The sequence below is a fragment of the Giraffa tippelskirchi genome, chromosome 9 (genome assembly GCF_054371585.1).
Source record: "Giraffa tippelskirchi isolate mGirTip1 chromosome 9, T2T-mGirTip1v1.2.pri, whole genome shotgun sequence".
Taxonomy (NCBI): domain Eukaryota; kingdom Metazoa; phylum Chordata; class Mammalia; order Artiodactyla; family Giraffidae; genus Giraffa; species Giraffa tippelskirchi.
In genome coordinates, this window is record NC_137283.1 from 38,095,150 (window position 1) to 38,118,052 (window position 22,903).

Below are 22,903 nucleotides of genomic sequence, written 5' to 3' on the forward strand. Positions count from 1 at the left end.
TAATTTGCAACACACCACGAGGCAACAGATGCAGATTTTCAGTCACGGGCCCATTCTATTGATAAGCAAACTAAAGCTTAGACTAGTTGAGTAACTTTAACAACTAGTAGACCTGGAACTTGCAGTTTTGGTTCCAACTGTGTGTATAAGCCTATATCCAAGGTCCCAAGTGCTTCCAGCCTTATTTAATCTTCACTGAGCAAGGAGTCATTCCATCTCTTTTACAGATGTACAGACTCAGTGACACTGAGTATGCAGCAGATCAAGGAATCCAACATAAGCATGCCTGCCACAAAGCTCGGGCCTCTATCATCCAAACACGGCACAGTCTCAGGCCTGGGAGCCATCCCGTGGTAAGAACCAGTCCGCCACAAACTCTGGATCCCAGAGAGTCACCTATTATATCTGAAGATATGAAACTTGAAACCCTCCAAGGCCAGCAATGCTCAGAAAAGAAGCACTGCTTAATGATGCATGTCTTTGAAAACTCAAAATGAATCCAATTTTCTACCCCATTATCAAGAGCTTCCATCTGCCTGCTATAGTGTTCAAAGCCCTCCCCTCCCAGCCACTTCACGGATGCAAATTTCTTCTGTGGTGAGCCCACACCTGACTGCGCTGATGTGTCAGAAGACAAGTATCACAGGTGCCCAGAATCCAAAATGAATTGGAACTACACTTCAAACAATACATCCCAGCTGTCTGTGTTAATATTTAAATGCACCCAAACAAAATCACGTGTGCCTTTGAAAAGCAAGGAAAATGGTTAGAGGAACTATATATTGAGTTTAAGACTCTGAAGGCACCAGGAAAGCACTCTGTTACAAATTAGCCAGAGTAGTGATAATAATAATCATCTCACCATGATGGCATTAATTTTGTTCACAATGTGATGGTCATGAAGGAAAATCAGGACATATGTAAGTATTACACTTTATACTTGTATGGCAATTGCCAAGACTGGCTTTAAAAGAAATAAAGCTTGAACAAGAGCTACTCCACAGATACAAGCCTTTTAAGAGGGAACTGAGAATCTTATAAAATCCAAACACACATCAGCAAAGTAAACTGGGCATCATTTATGCCTGCTGTTTGGTCCTGAATGACAGAGTCAAAACCTAAGTTTTGACTAACCATTTTATAAGAATGATGAAGGTTTAGGTACATATGATCCAATCCATCCTATACTCTTGCAAGGTGAGCCATTCAGAATCTCAGGAAGCTGATCATTCTAAGCTTCCAAGGATCAAAAACAAAATTTCCCATCTCTTCATCTATTTTTTTTTTCCTCTACTAAAGCAAACTAGTTGGTTGACTTCATGGTCTGTTCATAGTTATCTGTGTTATCTTCATAATGACCCTATGAGGTTGGTATTTTTGGCTCTCTTTTACAGACAAGGAAACTGAGGTTCACCCACATAGCCAAATACCCATTAAAAAGTTTCCTAATAGATCAGCTTATCTCTGTGTATATGGGAGACATTTTATGTATCTGTTTACTACACTTCTTAGAGCTAATTCACTCTAAATAATTACTCCCAAATAATCCTTCCTCTTTGTACTAGGACAATGAGTAAAAACCGTGCCCCCATTCCCATACACACCACTGGGGTCAGGGGCATGGTTTGCAGTGATTCAGTAGCTTAAGTCAAACAAAGCCCACCTTTGGAGCTGCCAGGGCAACAGGATGGCTGTCCCATCCATGACTTGTGACCTAGCCGGTGGAGTAGGGTATGAAGATTACCAAAACAGCGACACTGCAACAAATTGTCACTATGTTATCAGATATTTAAAAAGCACCACATGCCCAGAGCTGAAAAAGGTGCTTTGCTCATAGTACCCGGTGTCATCCTTTATACCAATCCTGTGAGGTTGGTATGTTTAGCTCAGTGATATATATGTTTGGGAATGGGGACACCAGCCAGTCAGAAAGAGTCTTCTCTCTCTTGCTGAAGGTATTATGACAAAAGTTGAAGCCTCATGGGGGTGGTTGAGGGTCGAGCACGGGATCAGCAAAGGTGCTCAAAATGGAACCAAGCCAGAAAATGCAAAATCTACGGATCAATTCCGTTGAAAAAATTGAAGCTCAGGACAAAGCCAATTTGAAATCAACCCCTGTAAGGCTTATAGTTACATGACCAATTACCTACCAATGCTCACTTTTCCCCCAATGTCACTAACGTGACTTTGGTGACCTTCAAACAGGATACAACACCGAATAATCAATTTTTCCACGCAGAAAATGCTATTGTTGGACTAGCGCTCTCTCAACCCCACCTGCTTTAAAAACAGAACAAAAAATAAAGACCCTATGTGCCGGACCCTGCCTCCAGAGATTCATCTTTAGTCTAAGGTGTGGAATCAAAATAGTAGTATTTTTTGTTGTTGTTGTTAAAAGTTTTCCAGGCTATTCTATTTTTCAGCCAGTGATAAGAACCACAAACCTCCCTGCAGAGCTGGACATTAGCCTCTGTTCATCGTGACACTGTCCACTCATGCTCACAGCCTGTAACTTACCAGGTTAAATAAGCCTATCTTAATTTTAGTAAAGAACTGGCCAAAGAAATGAATAGCCTACTGCAAGAATCACACTAGTGTGGCATCAACCTAAGCACCTAAGACAAATCTGAACTGAATCAGACTTCCAGCCAGATTCTGCTCACAAACAAATGAACCAGGTATAAAAAAAAAGAAGGAATGAGGTTATCCTCAAGGATATTAATTTATACACTTCATACCAGACCCACTAGAATCACAGTCTCCACTCCCAGTACCCCATTTTTTTTTTTTTTGCTAGAAAGTGTTTTATTTCTCAGTCAGTCATACATTAAGCACATGTGCATGCTAAGTCGATTCAGTCATGTCTGACTCTATGTGATCCTATGGACTGTAGCCCACCACACTCTTCTGTCCATGATAGGATTCTCCAGGCAAGAATACTGGAAAGAAAAAAGTAGAAGTAGCTCAGTCGTGTCTGACTCTTTGTGACCCTATGGACTCTTCAGGCCAGAATACTAGAGTGGGTAGCCTTTCCCTTCTCCAGGGGATCTTCCCAATCCAGGGATCGAACCCAGGTCTCACACATTGCAGGCGCATTCTTTACCAGTTGAGCCACAAGGGAAGCCCAAGAGTACCGGAGTGGGTAGCCTTTCCCTTCTCTGGTGGATCTTCCTGACTCAGGAATCGAACCAGGGTCTCCTGCATTGCAGATGGATTCTTTACCAACTGAGATATCAAGGAAACCCTAAGAATACTGGAGTAGGTTGCCATTTCCTCCTCCAGGGGATCTTCCTGACTCAGGGACCAACCCACATCTCCTGCCTTTCCTGCATTGGCAGGCAGGTTCTTTACCATTAGTGCCACCTGGGAAGCCCCTTTATTTCTCAGAACCTTTGAGAATATTAGGGAGCAGCAAAGGAGAACAAGGCCCACCAGCAGCTGCATTACCCATCCTGCTGGCAATGTGGCGCTATGGAGTCCAAAGGTTCATCAGGTAAATACTTTAGCCAAGTACTTAGAAGGAGACGGTGATCCCAATACAACTTAACTGGCTGCATACAAGCTATAGGTTTTAGGGTCTCACATCCGGCAACTCTCCAAGCCCACTAAACTATTAGTGATAAAGCACGTCTACAAAGATATGTCCAACTCAAGACACAAGGGAGGTACACATCAGAAGATGCTCCCCTGACTGTGTGAAGGAACAGAACCCATACCCCAAAGTGCAGTTATTTTCCCAGCCATCCAAACACAGCACAAGGTGGTGCAAGGCATGTGCTCTGGGCAGTGGGACTGCCTGTCTAAAGGGGGTTTCACTTGGGCCAAAAGTAAGGGGCGTGGCTTTGCTGTATACAGACCAACAGATTATAAGTGACAGAGGTTGGGGCCATCCCACGAAAGGTGGGTTAACTTGGTCATCACATACCCCAAAGTACTGAGGAATGACATAGGTTGAACCCAGCAAGGTGAGAATGGGCAGGAAGACCTGCTTTGGAAGGACATGCTGTATAAACTATGAAGAGCACCGAGGCCCCTCAGACAAGGAGCTCTCAGGCTACCTCACACAACGGAGCTTGATATATGGGACGTGTTCAGTAATGAGTGAGTGAGTGACTCAATGAATACATAAACACCAGAAAAACTGATGATGCCTATGTTAGAGTCTAGAGTCTGTGTGCATGTCTGCTAATGTGTGCTTTCATGAGCCATAAGCAAAAACACTGTCTTCTTCCCTACTGTACTGCTTTTTAATCTCTGCTCACCCTATCAGAAAGAGCAAACATCTAAAACATGAAGCTAGAAGGAACTAGCTGCAGTATCCAACAGGCAAGTTTTAGGAAGCATCTCGGAAATGAACCAGGTGGCAAAGATCTTTACCATCCCAGCACCAGATTTCTTTTAACACATCAACTACTTATTAAAGGTTAACTATATTTAGTTTTATCCTTTGATCCCATCTACGTCAGTAGTGTGTGATTTCTCCCCCTCATGAGAACATAATCATGTACTACTTGTACCGCATAATTGAAAACACAATTTCAAGTCCCTTCTTCAAATGTATTTTGATCACATGACAAAGTGCTCCCTAAAAGCAACTTTTAAAAATTATTTGAACAGCAGTCAAAAACCGTATACAGAGTATATTAAGCAACCTAACGTCTCATTGGCAAGGTGCAAAGATTTACAAAAAGAAACAATCTATGGTTCCCAAGTAAAGATACAGACTCAGCATACCAAATTCAATCAATTTTAATACTCTCTGCACTCTTCTAAACTCCAACAGCCAACCAACGGCAGCATGGCAATGATATGGTGAGGTTATGAATCATGCTATTGATTTTCAATATCTTCTGTGCAGAAAATTAAATTATGTAAATGCATGCCTTTACGGATCCTTACCTTAATGTGAAATTGCTTACTTGCTTATGTCAGCAACTTAATTACACAATTAAAAATGGTGCATGCGTATGAAAATATCCAGTTTTACTTCTCAGGACAGGAAGTATAAATCTGCCTATGGGTATCAGGTGACTATCAAGAGGGAGGAGTTGGTGTTATGCACACATATATTCCATATTCTTCCGAGTTCTGCAGCAGCAAGCCCACTATGGTTTATGGAGGTGAAGTCATCTGAGAGCAAGAAGCTCAGGAAAGCTTGCAGTGGTTTATAATATTTCAAGAAATAGGGTTCACAGTGATCTAATAGGTGGAGAAGAAAGAAAGAATGCCCAACACTATACACTGCTATGCACTCCTCTTCAAAGAGGTTGTGTCTGATGACACTTGAACCAACACACACACACACAGATAACAAACCTGGACATGAGGAGTATCAAACTTGGGTAGCTTTCAAGAGTCTGGATAGTATAATATGACAATACGATTTTACGAAGGGAAGATCCAGCTACTCCCATCATCCAGGAGAATGTGTCTCTCAATGCTGACAGGATAAAAGTAGAGATTTCAAAACCAATAGCATTAACTAGCCAATGATTCCCATGTCTCACTCAGTAGGGGGAATCTTAAGTTGGTTGTTATGCAGAAAGTTGACTGAGTGACAGGTCTTTTCATCAGGGAGTCTTCATAAACTCTATCACCTCTCACAACTTCTACAGAGCGTACCTCATTTCCAGCCTAAAGCAAAAAAGATAAAAATGTTTCCAAACCCAAGGGCCCAATCCTTTCCTACAAAAATATCCTAAGAGCTTACCTACCACAGAAGATATCAACAAAATGATTTCCTATGTGCATGATTTAATTTCCCAGAGCCACTGGACAGAGTTTGTAACAATAAATGTTTTTATTCTGGGAATATAAAGGCAGCTGTGTATCCCATCTGCCTTAACAATAACTTCAGAAGGATTTGGTGTCATTCTTTACCCTCAGTGTTTTACAGAAATGTTGACTAGAGAGCGGAAAAAAGTTTCAAGCCATGTTAACTTACTGGCTGAATATTTCGCACACAAAGAGACCGGCTCATTTAATACCACATTAAATAACATTCCTGACATAGATGTCTTTCCATAGGTTTCCCTGTGAGAGAAAGATCACTGAAGCTACATAAAAATAAATAGTTACAGATTGATAAATAACAATTCTCTTTCAAAATTACAAATGTGTGAACAGAAATTACAGAGTACAACTAATGTCTGCTTTTGACAAAAGGATTCCATTTACACATGCATTTATATATGTGAAAATGAAAGAAAGTCAGAGGTGCCTACAAAGAAAGGAAAACAGTGGCCACCAAGTCTTCCAAAATAACCACACTGTTTCTCCACATTACTGTTTCATCTTACCAAAATGAATAACAATGTCCACTTGAGCTCAGCAACATTATGATCTCCTATAGGGGAATGGAGGCATGATGGTAGTTACGTAAAGGTGAAACCAGAGTCTGTTTATGAAGAGAACAACCCTGAACTCCATCTACAACACAGTCACACACCTTGTATCCAAAACAAAATAGTGTAGTGACATTTGAGGGTATTTCCACTTAACTATATGTCCAGTTCTAGGTAATTCCAAAGGGACTTAGAAGCCTGGGAGAATTGGTCAGCTTCCATCCAAAAATGAAAACATCAAAGAAATTCTGATTCCCCAGTGCCAGGATGAGAATTACTTAGGACGATGGATGGATGGTTCTCATATTAAGAGTCCTAGTTCTCTGCCAGAGTTATTGCCAAAAAGAAGCCCACTACAATATAAGTAATAAGCACTCACATTTTCAAATGCAGAATGTCTATTTCCAGAATGGCAGACAAGCAGTTAAGCAGGCTGTTTATGTCTATTGTAAGTGCTCATACAACAAACAAATTAAAGATCCCTCAAGGATGGTGAAATCTCTATCAAGTATAATTTTCTCTAAATTTTAGAGAGCATTTAACATTAAATCCCACACAATAGTCTAAAATGAATAAATCTTTATCTTTTTTGTGACTACAATGGGCAAAAGTATCAAATTATAGTTAAAGTAATTAAATATTCCATCAGGCTCTCATCTCCTTTTGTGCCTGTATTTCAATTAATTGCAGGAAAAGTATACTTAGTGAGCTTCCCAAAAAGTAGAATCAAAAAGTGCATTCCTTTGTAACTGCTGCATTACAAATGTTCCCTCCAGTTGTTTGTGATACTGAGCTAACCTCAAATACAATAGATTCTATTACAGTAGATTACCTATTTTATCACATTCAAATGTACCTACTGTCCCAACTACAACAAAAAAAAGTATTTTTCATCATCTAAAGTGATAAAGATACCTAATAAAGAGCCATGACTTTTTTAAGTAAAACAGATTACTAAAACTCAAAGGCAGTTCAAAGAAAGAAGAAATCACACAGCAATATAGTATCCTGCGGGGAAATAGAAAACATTTTTACAGGCTTGTAAAAATGGCTTCAGACAGGTAGAGAGGCAAAATAATGAACTTCTCTTCCATATTTTACGCTAAAATAACACTGATTAAAAAAAGGAAGAATTTTTTTTCTTTTTAAATCTGACAGAGCTAAAAGAAACCCAAAAAACTAGAGTGATTCATCTGCTACCAACTATGTCAGTTTTAAAAAGTTTAGAAATAAAAAAACACACTTCACAATAGATCCAAGAAAAGGTACACTTAAATAACTGATTTAAATGGGGGCTCGTTACATGTGTGATGAAAATCTGAAAAATATCACGGTTCACTGGCTCAGAGCCACCCTCCTAAAAAAGAACAGGACTCCTGACTTCAAACATCATAGAGAAATAACCAACCCTCCCCATCCATTTTACTCCTGCTTGGTTCTCAAAGAATCAAGTCTCTAGATTCTGCAAGATTTCCTGGGAAGATCATGCATAGATAATATTGTAATAATGTCAACTGCCACAAATCTGTACTTCTCATTTTACAGCTGTGCCACCTCTTTGAATCCTTAGTGATCAACAGAACTGGCAGATTCAGCTTAGCCATCCCAACTGATGGCCACCATGGTGAATACAGCCACGGACTCAGATGTTTTGTTTCACCCACTGTATATGTATACATGTATTTGTTTTTAACTACTTATCAACATGAGAAAATCTAAGAAAGAACTCTAATATCTGTATTTATTAATGAGAAATCTGAACTTTGTTCTCAAACAGAAAAAATACATTATATAAGCAGTGAGTAGATCTTCAGAGAAGAATCATGACCCCATCGAGTCCCACTGATGATGTATATTTCTTATCTAGTTTCTATAGACATCTGGGTTTGCCACTCATGGCCTAACTCAGTAATAAGTTAGTTACTAACTCAGTCTTTGTCTATGAAAAAGGCACTATTAAAAGTACCATCAACACAGTAACTCATATACTTCTTCCAATAATCCTGTGGCTTAGGTACAATTATTCAGAAAAGGCATGTAACTTTTGTTAAGAACAGATAGCCTTGAACCAGATATTCCTCTCAAGCCTGCATAACTGACCCTATGCTACAGCAGTTCTTCACAAAACTGAGTTTTAGGATTCATAACAACACCTGTGAATTAATAGTTACTCCACCTGCTCAAAACTAAATAAGCATCACAAGTGATAAAGTTTCTCCATGGGCCTCTGAAAACTAAAACCCTAACAATTTCAAAAGAAAAAACTTGTCAAAGCCACTCCTCCCACCACTACTGCCAATTGTCTGAGATAAAATCATGTTCTGATAGTTCCACCAGAAAAAAGTAGAGTGATTTTCCTAACATGATGTGGAAAATATTCAATTACAATTATACAAACATTGGTAATTTGTCTATAAAAAGAAAATCTCTTACATTAAAGATGAAAAAAATGCAAAGTTAAATTTCAGTTAGGGAAACAAACTGAGACACTAATTAATAAATTTCCTTCATTCATATTTTCTTTTGTTTAAAATTTATAGCTGGGACTGCCTGACAACTTTTTATCCCTGAGAAACAAAGAATAAACTTTAGAACTTGGGCCTTTCATATGGCTGAGGCATATATATACATATAGTCCCTATGAAATATTGAATGAAAAATATTCAATGAGATGGGCATTTTTCATAGAACAAAAAGAAACCGGCAAAAAAAAAAAAAACTGTACTTAAGTATTGTCGGGTGCTCATTTTAAAACTATGGCGCATCTTATCAAGCCTAGCAAAATGTGCCATAATGCACATTTCCAGAATTTGGAGAGAGTAAGCTCCACAGTGACAAAAATACCCACCAAGATAATTCCTGACCACAGTAGATGGTAGAAATCACACTGTTGGCGCAAGCCCTAACCCCTGGGCTCCGGGATCACATAGAGGGGATTCCAGCCACAGCACAACTTTTCCCTAGACACCAGCCAGTCACAGTGTGGTCAGACCTGACTAGCCTAGTGAAACTGGTGACCTGTGGGGCCACGTTACAGACACTACATAAATCCTGGCTGGGCAGCCACTCCGTGGCCTCCAGCTGTCTTATGTCTCAAGAGTTCTGTGCTGCTAGGCAACAAAATACCCACTCGACCTCCACACTATCCGTCTCAGTAGTTCCTAACCCTTTCTTGCCAAAAGGAAGATTTCTAGCAAACATGGTAAGGCAGGTATCCCTGGTCTTTCCAAGGCAGAATACAACAATACCAAGGAACTCAACAACACATACCATACATGGAAGCCTGGCGCGCTACAGTCCATGGGGTCTCAAAGAGTTGGACATGACTGAGCGACTGAACTGAACTGAACTGAACATTACCCCCACCATCTTGAAGCTTTCTTTCCACTAGCAGGTTCAATCAATCCATACATAAATGATCATTTGTGTACATGGTAAAACAAACACAAAAATTAAGTGAAACAAGCATGATGCAATAGGGAAAAATACTAGTAGGGAAGGAAAGTAAAAAGATCAATCAATAAAAGAGATATCACTTTAGTTGAAGGCACTGATGCACCATATGGGAGGACAGAGGTCAAGATGGGGCAGGGAGCATGGATGGGGATACTGAGGCAGCAAAGAGGGTGGTGTAAGGAGGCCAGCCTGGCTGAAGCTCCGTGAGCTGGTATGGGGAGGAGGAGGAGGAGGAGGAACACATGGAAGACCCTGCAGGATGAGCCTTGAGTCAGCCTGGGAAAGCAATGAAGGACTCCAAGTGAGCAATCAGCATGTCTCACACGTGCTTTCCTTTAAAACAGCTTTCTGGATACATAATGGGCCTTAGTATATTTACAGAGCTGTGCATGCAACCATTATCATAATCTAACTGGACAACATTTTCCTCAATGTGTGCTTTGAAAAGGTGACTCTGCCCTGGCCGGGATACTGGCAAGAGCAGAAAACAGTGGCTCATCACCTGGGCCCCCAGGGTGAGTGAAGACAAATCATTCATAAAATGTACATTTGCATGTGTGTCAGAGGTGGGGTGGGGGGGTGGGGGTGGGAAAGGGTTGTTCATGGATGGAAAATTTAAAACAAATAGTAGCCTAATGTTCACATACACTTGACCAAAAGCCTACTTGGCTTATTTTCAGTTTTATTTTACTATTACTTTCTATAATTTTCCCCTTTGCCCCTTTTCACCTGAATTAGGATTTGCACTAGTTTAATCAAGCAATTAATTGCTTTTACATGTCCAATTAGCAAAAAGATAATTAATTAGAGGCAAATCAGAAACACCTATTTACAAACACAATGGAGGAAAAGAAAGAAGGTAAGAATACTTAGTATCACACTATTTTCTTTTAGAGCTAAATAATGCATAAGTATATATTCTCAGTATCTTGTAAGAAAAAAATTACCTGCCTATATTATGCTTACAGAGGTATACACTACCCTACCCTACTCTGGATATTGAAGGTGGGTGAATTTTTTTTAAAGCAATTTTATCATTGTTTAAACATGGACAAGCATATGGCTTTAAGCCCAACTGGCTTCTCTCTGCCTCCCCAAATGACCCTCTAAAAAAAAAAAAAAAACCCTCTATATTGGCATGAAGACAGACACACAGATCCATGCAACCCTAGAGAGCCCAGAAAAAAAACCCACACAGATATGGAAAATTAACTTACAACAAAAGAGCCAAGAATATACAATGGGGAAAGAATAGTCTCTTCAAAAAAATGGTGCTGGGAAAACTGGACAGCCACATCCAAAAGAATTAAAACAGGCCACTATAGTACACCATACACAACAATTAACTCAAACTGGATTGCAGACTTGAACATTAAACCTGAAACCATACAACTCCTACAAGCAAATGGAGGCAGTAATCTCCTTCACATTGGTCTTAAAGATTTTTTTTTTTTAAGGGAGGGAATATGACTCCAAAGTCAAGAGAAACAGAAGCAAAAATAAACAGATGGGACTACATCAAATTAAACAGCTTATGCACAGTGAAGGACACATCCATGAAACAAAGAGGTAACCAGCTAAATGAGAGAAGATATTTGTGAATGATATATTCAATAAAGATTAATCAGAAATAAAGAACTCATGTAACTCAACAACAACAAAAGAACCCAATTTAAAAAATGGGCAGAGGCCAAATAGACTTTTTTCCAAGAAGACATACAGATAGTCACAAGGCAGATAAAAGGTGGAAAGATGTTCAACATCACTAACTATCAGGGAAATGCAAATCAAAACAGCAGTGACGTATCATCTCACACCTGTCAGAATGGCTGTCATCAAAAATACAGCAAATTACAAGTAGTAGCAAGGATGTTGAGAAAAGGGAACTCATATATTGTGTGTGGAATTGTAAACTGCAGCCACTATAGAAACTAGTACAGAGATTGCTCTAAAAATCAAAAATAGAACTACCATATGATCCAGTTATTCTACTTCTGGGTATTTATCCAAAGAATAAGAAAACACTAATTTGAAAGGATATATGTACCGCTATGTCCACTGCAGTATTATTTACAACAGCCAAAGTATGGGAGCAAGCTAAGTGTTCATTGATAGATAAGTGGATAAGAAGATGTAGCAGATACACAGTGGAAGACTGTGTGCTAAGTCGCTCAGTCGTGTCCAACTTTTTGTGGCTCCATAGACTGTAGCCCACCAGGCACCTCTGTCCATGGGATTTTCCAGGCAAGAATATTGAAGCAGAATATTGGAGCAGGCTGCTATTTCCTATACCACAGGGATCTTCCAAATCCAAAGATCCAACCTGCATCTCTTGCATCTCCTCAATTTCCAGACATGTTCTGTACCACTATCAACACCTGGTAAGCTCATGGAATACAACATAGCCATAAAAAAGAAGAAAACCTTGCCATTTGCAACAAAATGGATGGACTTTAAGGGTATTATCCTAAGTGATATAAGGTAGAAAAAGATAACACTATGATTTCACTCATATAACATCTAAAAAGCAAAACAAATGAACACACAATATAAAACAACAAAAACCACAGATACAAAAGCAGGCTGGTAGGGACACAGGGGCAGGGGATAGGGGTGTGGGGGGGTTCTTTATGGTGATAGATGGCAACTAATGGTGAGGATCACTTTGAAATATATACAAACACAGGATGATAATGTTCTTTGCCTTAAAATAAAATCAAAAGCCACACTCCACTGTCACAACAACGACAAAAAAAGCCCTGTCTCTTCCACAAGTGTGAGTAATAGAACAGTAAGGAACCCAAGTGAAGAATAATTAATAAATTAAACTACAGGAGTTCATCTTTGCACAAGAACAGAAATTTTGTCTTCAGTAACTGTTCAGGAATGTCTATAGTTACAAAAAAGTTTTCAGGGACAAATATACTTTGTGACTGGTAGGGCAATAAATTGCCAAAATACTTCTCTCTTCTTTATTCTAAGTCCATATACAGGACCATTTCTACTTCCTGAAATACTGAGAATCAAACCTTCCATAGGCTTGATTCAATTAAGGTAGATCTGTCCCTGGAATTTAAGAGAAAAAAATTAGCCAAGCAATAGGGTAGTATTGCCCAGGCAACCACTTTAATGTTGATACTCGGAATATCCCAGGGCTGCAAGCGATTTCTGTTATCTCCATTTGTATTAGGCATTAGCTTCACTTTCTTTCCAGCAATAATGTGGTTTGCTTTATTCTCAACTGCAGAAAGAAATCATCAGAAGAAATATCGTGCATTCTGCTTTGCTTCAAGAGGAGTTATTAACTTCAAATAACACAAAGCAAGTCTCAAGGAAAATAATTTAAAAGGGCTATTACAATCTTAAATAAAATGATTTAATTAAAAACTCTAACCACATGGAAATTTTCATCAGATCACATCAAGATGGCTAAAGCATTTATCTCTAAATCAGCTTTAACTAGCTCTATAAGCAACGGCTTCAACTAATTGTATGAAAAAGACTCATTTTGCTTTTTTAGGAAAAAGTATTTAACCCAAAGTCTGTTTCTGATGAACAACTGGCAGCTACTAAATAAGCAATTTTATTCTTGTTTTCCTTTTTAGATGAGCCTTTTCTAAAACATCTGACTCTGACCAATTATACGGCAAGATCCATTTGAAGAGTCAAATGGAAAATCAGTTTTATGACTTTAGAAGAGTTAAGTTCAAAATTGAAAGTTCAGTTCTGTTCTCCTCTCCTAACTATTTATATACAAGAAGCTGAATAAAATCAATTTCAAGAAGACAATTTCAACTCTCAATGTAAATCCTGTTATGACTGCAATATAGTCAAAGTGGGGTTAGGAAGGGGAATAAAAAGACAGTTTCCTTTATATATTTTTTTAATATAATGATGCCGAAGGGCAACTTTGTATCTTTGGAGGCTCCCCTGCCAGGCAAATTGAATGGAACAAACTGTTCCTTTGATTTTTAGACAGCAGATGAGAAAGATATGCAATAAAACACTCTGAAACAAATTGGTACAAACCATGTACCAGAACTCCAGGCCTGAAGATTATAGAAATCCTGAGTGAATTTTGAAAAATAAACACTCCTTTAAATATTGCTTGCAAAGGTTTATTAAACACATTCACTCTTAAATATCACTTCTGCATAATCAGTGAGTATTAAGTGAAAATGTGAGAAAAATGGGTTGGGTTAGAAGCTGGCAGAAGCTTCAGGTTTTCCTTTTGTACCACCCCACATCCAGGCAAACCATTTTTCTGATACTTCCCACAATGGAACCAAAAAGGCTGCATATCTTTGGCAATGTAGAAATCATATATGATCTCTCAGGTTTTATTCAGGAACCGATGTTTCTGAAAAAGGACTTTGTGAAATGCAGTAAGGACTTTTCCCCCACTCAGAATGGGAGAAGGGCCTTTAATAGAGATGCTATAACCAGAGAGTTCATGTTAAAATAATTTTACCCAGAGTAGAACGATGCTCAAACCCAGGACAAAACAGTAATGGAATGGGGAAGTGGAGCTAAAGATGCTGTAGAAGGAAAAAGAAAGATTGTTAATATGTTTCAGAAAGAAGTATTTTTTTAACCTCTATCTCAACATCAAAAAAAAAAAAAAAATCATTCCTATAATTCCTCCTGCACTGCTTTAAGTCTCTAAAACTAACAAAAGTAATTAATAAAGATGCTGAGATAGCTATTATTTCTTTAGTACTTAACTATGTATTGGGAGGTACTGCATTCTTCAGCTGGATGATCTCATTTAATCTTCACCAGAACTTTAAGGGGTAAATCCTCCCAGCTTTCTAGTTCCCAAGGCACAAAATTGTTAAGAACCTTGTCAAAGTCACATTACACTGCACAGGACAGAGAAAGGAATTCACTCACTTTAAAGAGACAGAATAGGAAAAATGAAGCTCCACTGAGACCTCCCTATAAAGTCTGAGGGCCTGTGACAGGGAAATAGATGGTGCATATTTAGTTCTTTAAAAAAAAAAAAAAAAATTAGAGACCTAAACATTAACACAGAATGTTTGGACTGCTACAGTGACCTTTGAATCAGGTCCATTCTCATATTACACATTCTGTTCCTCCTCAAGAACAGGAGTCCTCAAGGACTCCTCAAGATACTGAGGTTGCCCCAACCTCCCAGAAGAAACAGTGTATTTTCTATGGTCCTTTAAGAGATTTCACACTGAAAAAATCTCCTGTAAACCTCTCTAGTTGCAACTAAAAATACTATGATAAAAGTGATAATTCCTGAAAATTATTACAAGAGCTTGCAAAGAGAATTCTAACACGACAGCCTACACAGGAAGGCATTACCCTAACACCAACTAACTGCTGAGAAAACAACTCATTCTCGCTACAACAGAAAAATAGGATGTTCCACAAAGGCGTATGTTCACATCTGAACTGAGAACTGGAGATTAGAAGAAACCCTTCCAAGTATACTGTCAAATACAGGAGTCACATGGGGTAACCCTGAACTCTGATGTGCTATAAAACACACAAAAGGATTTCAAATGCTTAGTAAGAAAAAATTATTATAAAGCATCTCATTAATATTTTGTTCAGGATACATGTCACAGTGATATTTTGAATATATTGTATAAAATGAATCTCCACCTAAACTGTTGGAAACATGTCGCTTAAACTCTCCTGCCCCCAAGACAAAAGGTGACCTAGAATCATTCAGTGAAACCCTCCCTTTTCCTTCTCTCTACTGACCCCAGTCCCACAAATTAGAGGAACTCAATTGCTTCTTTTTTCCTTCTTCTATTGGGTAAGAAGCTGACCCAATGGGGCGCTGTGGGGGATGTATGTTTATAGAGGGATCTGGTCCCCTGGTTTCTGCACTGCTTTAGCTTTGCAAAGGTAGGGCTCATGAATATGCCTGGAGGTCTGATGCCTTGGCACTGAAGAATACAGAAAGAAAAAAAAAAAAAATCATAAAATTTGGCATTTGGACCATTCTGGTTTTCAGAAGGAACTAAGTTGAGAGGACACAGAGCATATACAGAGAAGAGAACAATTTCAATTTAGACATTACTATTTCTGGAAAACGTAACTAATGAATCACCATGTTCACCCTGGGAATACAGCTGCTCTTTCTGCAAGGACCGTTAGCATTTGCCTGGTGGCTCAATTGGTAAAGAATTCGCCCGTAATGCAGGAGACCTGGGTTCAATCCCTGGGTTGGGAAAATCCCTGGACGGCATGGCAACCCACTCCAGTATTCTTGCCTGGAGAATCCCCATGGACAGAGGAGTCTGGCAGGCTACAGTCCATGGAGTCACAAAGAGTTGGACATGACTGAGCATCTAAGCACAGCACAGCACAGCACATGCCTTTAGGATCATCCCCAAAATCTTACATCCAAAAGCAAACTTTCTAAGAAGTCTCGGTATTCCTGAGGGTGCCCAGTTGCCTATATCTCAGTGTTGGCTTTCTAACTTGATGCCTACCTCGATGCAACAGGAGGCGCCTGAGGTCACACAATCCTAAAAGTCCAAAGTGAAAACTGTCAGTCGCTCAGTTGTGTCTTACTCTTTGTTACCCTATGGATTGTAGCCCACTAGCCTCCTCTTATCCATGGAATTCTCCAGGCAAGAATACTGGAGTGGGTAGCCATTCCCTTCTACAGGAGATCGTCCCAACCCAGGGATCAAATCCAGGTCTTCCACATTGCAGGAAGATTCTTTACCATCTGAGCCACCAGGGAAGCCAAAAATCCAAATCCCTGGTTTAAAGTTTTGGTCAGGAATACACCCCTAAGATCACAATTCTCTTGGTCTACAGTGAGGCCCCAGAATAAATTTTTTAACCAACTTCTTGTGGGATCAAATGTAGGAGATCAATAGATCACACTCTAAGGAGCACTAATTAGCTCAAATCATCAATAATTTAAAAAGCCACTGCTAAGGGAGGGCAAAGAAAACGAAAATCTTTTACAAAATAAGTTTAGAAAAATATTTTTAAGTAAGCCTTGTTAACTGACATGTCTGCAGAAAGCCTTCAGATAAAAAGTGTGTTCTGCATTTCTTTCCGCTTTGGGTTTTGAAGGTCATGGGACTGACAACAGATGTGGCCTGGTTTGAACCATAAAGGTCTGCATGGCTAATAACAGTGTGTAAAAAAGCACAACAGCTGAGGCACTGTGGCTGCAACAGTTGGTGGGCTACAGCCCAGTAGGACAGCCCTTGGCTCTGCCAAAACAGACGGTCTCCCCTGCAGGCCAGCTGCCCAGGAGCAGGTCCAGCAACTTAACATGCCCCACGGTAACCACAAACCATTCCATCAACAAAATCACTGCAGGCCTAGGAAGACCCATCTAAGCATACCTAAATAGCACAATAAGATGCAACATCGTTTTCCGGGAGCAAATGAAATAATGAACCATTCCTTTGCTAGCAACCATCTTGGGGCTGTGAAACTGATCAATAATCATATTATCACACGTCAAGGCATTCCCATGATATATTCTTTTTTTAATAGCATTTACTGCTTTTTCTGATTATAAAAGCAATAAATATTTGTCGTAGAAGCACATTAGGCAAAGTACATTAATGAGCAGAGTACATTAAATAGACAAGAGGGTACATTAAAAACCATAAACGTGAAAATAAAAATAACCATAACTACTGTTACAACGTTGGTTTATTTCCAACCCATTTCAATAATCAATGCCTTTTTTTTTTTTAATGTGTGGTGAATCGTTCAAAAATGAGTATGTGTTAAACCTTATAACCCCCAAGAATATGGACAAATATAGCCTATTTCCATAAAAATTACAACTACTACCACTAATGGACCACATGACTCCACCCAAATGCAACTGTCTCATAAAAAAAAAAAAAGCAGGAAGACTAGTAAAATTCTGTGATCACTTTAAATTCTGACATGGTCTACTGTGAACAACTTTATCTTTCTCCTGGAATAATCTAAAGCAACCCAAGGCAAACATGGCAAACTGATGGCCCACCACATACAGCCCAGAATACAATGCTCAATGTTTCATGTATGTCGATCACTTCCAACATTTACAAAAGGAAAAGGACATGTGGCAATGCAAGCTTTACTTCTCTCTTTAAAAATGTTAATATCAAGTCATACAGAACCGTATGACGACAGCTGGCCCAAGACACAGTTTCAGGACTCTCCACCAGTGTCCCCACCAATCACTAATCTTTCCTCAGCTGGGTGGCCAGTTGTTCCTGCTCCTGTGTCTTATTTTCCATAAGTTACTGTGTGCCCCCCTGGTGCTTTTGAGCAAGTGAGTTTGCAAACCCTCTAGGGAACATCTAGTGTACAAAAGAACAAGATACCCGCCCTCAAAATATATATATGTATGTCTGTATACAGCTAATCTAGAGACCATCTTAATCAAACACATACTACTGTGCTAAGCACCATTTTTATCCTTTCATCTTTCAATTCTCAGAATATCCCTACAAAGTAAGCACCACTGTTCAACCCATTTTAGATGACCAAAACAGAGGTTTAGAGGTTAACTGATTTGCTCAAGGTAACACAGCTGAAAAGGACATGGCAAAGTCATGCCCAAGTCCAGGACAGCACAGTAAGTAAATTGTTCAGGACTCTATACTTCAATCTTCTCCAATCACTCATTCTTCTAAGATTCAGAATAAGCTAAGTCAATATGAAAGACATGAATGCTTTCTAACAGAGTGAAAGAAGGAAGTGAGGATAAGGATAAGACTGAAAGTACCATAAGTCAACAGAGAAGGGGGAAAGTAATGAAAATATCACAAATAGTTCAACTACAACCTTGTAAATCGCTTCACCTTTAGGACAGGTGGACTAGCCATCCACACTAGTGTACAGTAAGTAAAACTCAGGCATTTTCCATCTCCATGGTGTGACAATGCCTCACAAACAGCTGATGAGAAAAAATTATCCCAAACGTGGAAATAAGGTAAAGAGAACGCAGCATGTCCTTTCAATGTCACTGGAGTTGTATGTAACAAAGTCATCTCAAAATTATTTAATTTCTACAGGAATGTATCATTGTTTGACTTGCTATTCACTACAGTTAAAGACCAGGCTCAGTGAGGTTACAGATTAACTTGTAGATTGGGAACCAGTTTCAAGAAAGAGAAACAGGTTATGGTTTTATAACTCTGTGGGAGACTGACTATTGTTGAATCAAAGCTAGCAATCACATTTTCACTGTGAGCTACAAATACTGTTTCCAAATGCCCTTCCAACCAGCTTGGCCATATTACTGTCTCATTAATTATTTGCATTTTATATGTATTAATTCTGTTTGAGTAAGAGTCATGGTTTTAAACTTTTTTTTAATATTATAATTCGATACTGCAATGCCTTAAACCACTTTTCCGAGTAGGTAGGACTCCAAGCGCCTCTTTCCTCTCCTCCATTTCCAAACTACTACAAATAGAAACATGCCACAGAAAATTAAAATTAAATTCTACATCTCAATCTTAGTATGTGGAACACCTTAACACATCAGAATCTCAGGGAAACTAAGACAGTCTAATAGAGAAGATTTCTAGCCATGCCAATAAATATGAACCACCCTAATTTAAAGATAACAAAATTCAACCACTAGCCTTTAATAGATTACAAAATGGTCTTACAAACATCTTCTTCATCCCAAGTAGAAAAGTGTCTACTTACAATCATACTTAGCAATATGATGGTACTTCCTATTTAATGGTTGTATAGTTTCAATACAAAAACCCTTAACACAAGTGAGATCAGATAGTACATTCCCTTAAAATTATTCATCCAACTTTTCTTGCTATCCTCTAACAACGAATGGTTTTTAACCATTAATCCATGTACATCTCTACCCATGGTGCGGGGGGCGGGGAGGGTAAAAAAAATCAAGTCATAAATCAAGAGATCCCTTCACTTGAAAGGGATTTTAAACAGCAGACAGAAGGATAACCAGATGCCCAGAAGACAAAGCCACTATACATAAGCCACAGTAATGAAACTTGGCTGCAGTTTAAAGATAAGAACTACAGCTCCTCTCAGATTTATGTTACAAGGTCATAGAGGATGATGATTCACTGGAAATATTTAGGTTAGATTAAATGTGTGGGCAAGGCCTGCTCTCCACCACCCATCTCAGCCACAGTCAAACTTCTGGCTCTTCTCCAGCTAAGATTCAACAGGGCCTTATTTGATACCAAGAAGACAAACACCCAGCATTGCCTCTACCATGTGCCCATCCTAAATGCAAGGCAGGTAGCGCTCACATTTCACAGCACGACTGGATTCTAGGAAGAGAACAAAATATACCAGACTGTAAGAAGACATCACTAATCCATTGGAAGTAACCCTCAGGATAAGATATGCCACGTTAAAGTCAGGACTTCCCAGGAGGGCGAGGGAACGGACGCACTCAAGTCATCTGCACTGATCATGGTGGTCAATCCAGGCAACAACAACAAAAGGTGGAGGACAGAGAATCAAGTCTTCAAAAGAGAATATAATCATCAGAGAGGAGAAGAGTGTGAGAAATCTGTCCACTCAGGTTTAAGACTGGTTATACAGTCAGAGTAATCAATACTGTGGGATTAGCAGACAGAGTGACACATGGATCAATGGAACAGAAAAGAACCCGTAGAGAGACCAGCACTGTACAGTCACTGATTTTTGACAAAGGAGCAAAAGTAATTCAATATAGGAGGCATAGTCTTTTTCAAAAAGTAACATTAAATAAACCAGATGTGCATATGATAAAGGAAAATAGGAGGTGGAAGAATTGAGAAGGAGGAAGAGAAGGGAGGAGGAGGGGGAAGGGAAGGAAGAAAAAGGAGGAGAAAGTGGAACAAAAAGAAGCATCACACTGACCTAAATCTCATACTTTGTACAAATACTAACTCAAAACAGATCATAAATTTTAACATTAGATATAAAAACACAAAACTTTTTAGGGGGTAGAGTAAGAGATGATCTTGTGGACCTGGGGCTGAGTGAAGAGTTCTTCGATATGATACCAAAAACAGGATTCAAAGAAATGAGTTAAGTTAAACTTCCTCAATATTAAGAGCATCTGCTCTACTATGGGGCTTGTGGAAAGGATGAGGAAACAGGTTACAGACAGAGAAAAAATATTTGCAAACTACATACAACAAGGGACTACTATCTGGAGTATATACAGATGCTCAAGACCCAATAGGAAAAAAAAAAATCCAATTAGAAAGTGAGCAAGGGACACAAAGAGATATTTCACCAGAGGATAGCAAATGAGCGCATGAAAGGATATTCAATGCCATTAGCCATAAGGGAAATGCAAATTACAGCCATGATGAGATACTACTGCACACCTACTGGAAAAGCTAAAATGAAAAACAGTGACAACTCTGAGAGCTGGTGGGGATGCAGGAACCACAGGTCTCTCACACACAGCAGGTGGGGATATGGAATAGTCCAGGTATTGTTGGAAAACAGTTTCCCAGTTTTGTTAAACTATAAATAAATACATTTACCATTTGTACTTGTGTATTTAGGCCAGAAAAGTGAAAACTAATGTCCACACAAACATCTATACACAACTATTAATAATTAACTTTGTGCAGAAGCCACCAGGAATTACGAAAAAAAAAATCTTCTGTAAAAGGTGAATGTTTATACAAACTTGGGTATATCTGCTCAAAAATCAGTGCACACAACAACCTGGATGGTGACCAGGGACATTATGCTGAGTGACAAAAGATAATTTCAAAAGGTCCCTTCTATATGATCCCAGACATATAACATTCTCAAAATGACAAAACCATGCAGAAGTACCAATACAGACATTGGTGGTATAGTGGTGAGCACAGCTGCCTTCCAGATATAAAACAGATTAGTGGATTGGGGATGGTGGAGGAGGACGACTGTGTGATTATAAGGGGATAAAATGAAGGAGACCTTTGTGATGATGAAATCATTCTGTATCGTATTCCAGTAGTGGTTACAGCAATCTACACTGATAAAATAGCAGAGAACTATATACACACCTTGTATCAATGTCAAATTCCTCTTTTTGATACTGTAACTATAATTATGTAAGACTGAATCAATGGAAGAAACCTGGTAAGGAGTACATATAACCTCTTCTGTAAATCTGCAGTTATTTCAAAACTGAATGCTTGGACTTTTGACAGATCATCTAATGATGGCCACACTTTCTGCTTTTTAACCAACCCATTTTGATAACTCCACATGGAAGTAAGGAAATCATATCAGGCAAAATGTATGTTTGGGACCAATGGGACCATGAGAGTTTTCATTTTTCTTGTTCTCCCAAAAATGTACACATATCCTATTTACAATAGATTAATGTCAAGGAGTCAGGACAGGTAACAGAACAGACATTTAGCAACTTCTTGGAAATACATTCTCACAGATAATCCAACCATGAAAGTTAATGATGTTGTAATAGGAAAAAAGTAGAGAAGCCACCATTACTTTAAATTTTCTGTTGATCATCTGACAAAATACTGGAAATAAAATATGAGGGTAACACATTAACAAGCCTTTGAACAATGTAACAATTAAAGGATGCATTACATAAATTTCCACAAGAGATATTTCTTGAAAAGAAAGAAGAAAGGAAAACAAGCAAAGATCTAAATATCTGGCCTAGATTGAATCCTGAATAGTTTTAATACAGGGACATGTTACAAAACCAACTCTTATCCAAATTTTCCCAACCCCGTGAACTTTCTCCCCAAATCTTTAAATTTCCATTTCTATTCCCCAAATCATTTAAATTAAAACAATGCTACTATCTGCAGGCTAACACCTTTACACAGTTAACATCCTAAGAATCTGTGTGCCAGATAGTAAACTAAATCCTTTTTTAAGACATCTGAGTTTTAAATTTTAACCAAAATAGATATTAAAGAATTTACTATTATTAATTCCCCAATCACACTATCACACTAACAGGTTCACTCTGAAGTTGTGATAAAGAAACTCTCAAAAAAAATGCTCCAAATGCCCCAGTTCTCATCCCAGCAAGTGGGATGAAGGCCCATGTGTTCCCCCACCTACCTCGCCCCTCTTCCTCCTCCAGCTCAGAGCCCATGTTCACTGGCCTGAGTCCATCCTCC

The 22,903-nt window shown here is 38.9% G+C and overlaps 1 protein-coding gene across 8 annotated transcripts in view; it reads right to left on the bottom strand.

Annotated features, from left to right (window-relative positions):
- PTPRG (protein tyrosine phosphatase receptor type G) overlaps positions 1 to 22,903 on the bottom strand; it is a 767,420-nt gene that overhangs the window by 563,135 nt on the left and 181,382 nt on the right. The window contains exon 1 of one of the 8 annotated variants that reach the window (XM_081524562.1): positions 9,193 to 9,414. The exons of the other annotated variants lie outside the window; for them this stretch is intronic. The gene's annotated coding sequence lies outside the window, so the exon portion shown is untranslated. Of the gene's footprint in view, positions 1 to 9,192; positions 9,415 to 22,903 lie in introns of those variants that run through there. 8 annotated transcript variants of the gene reach the window in all.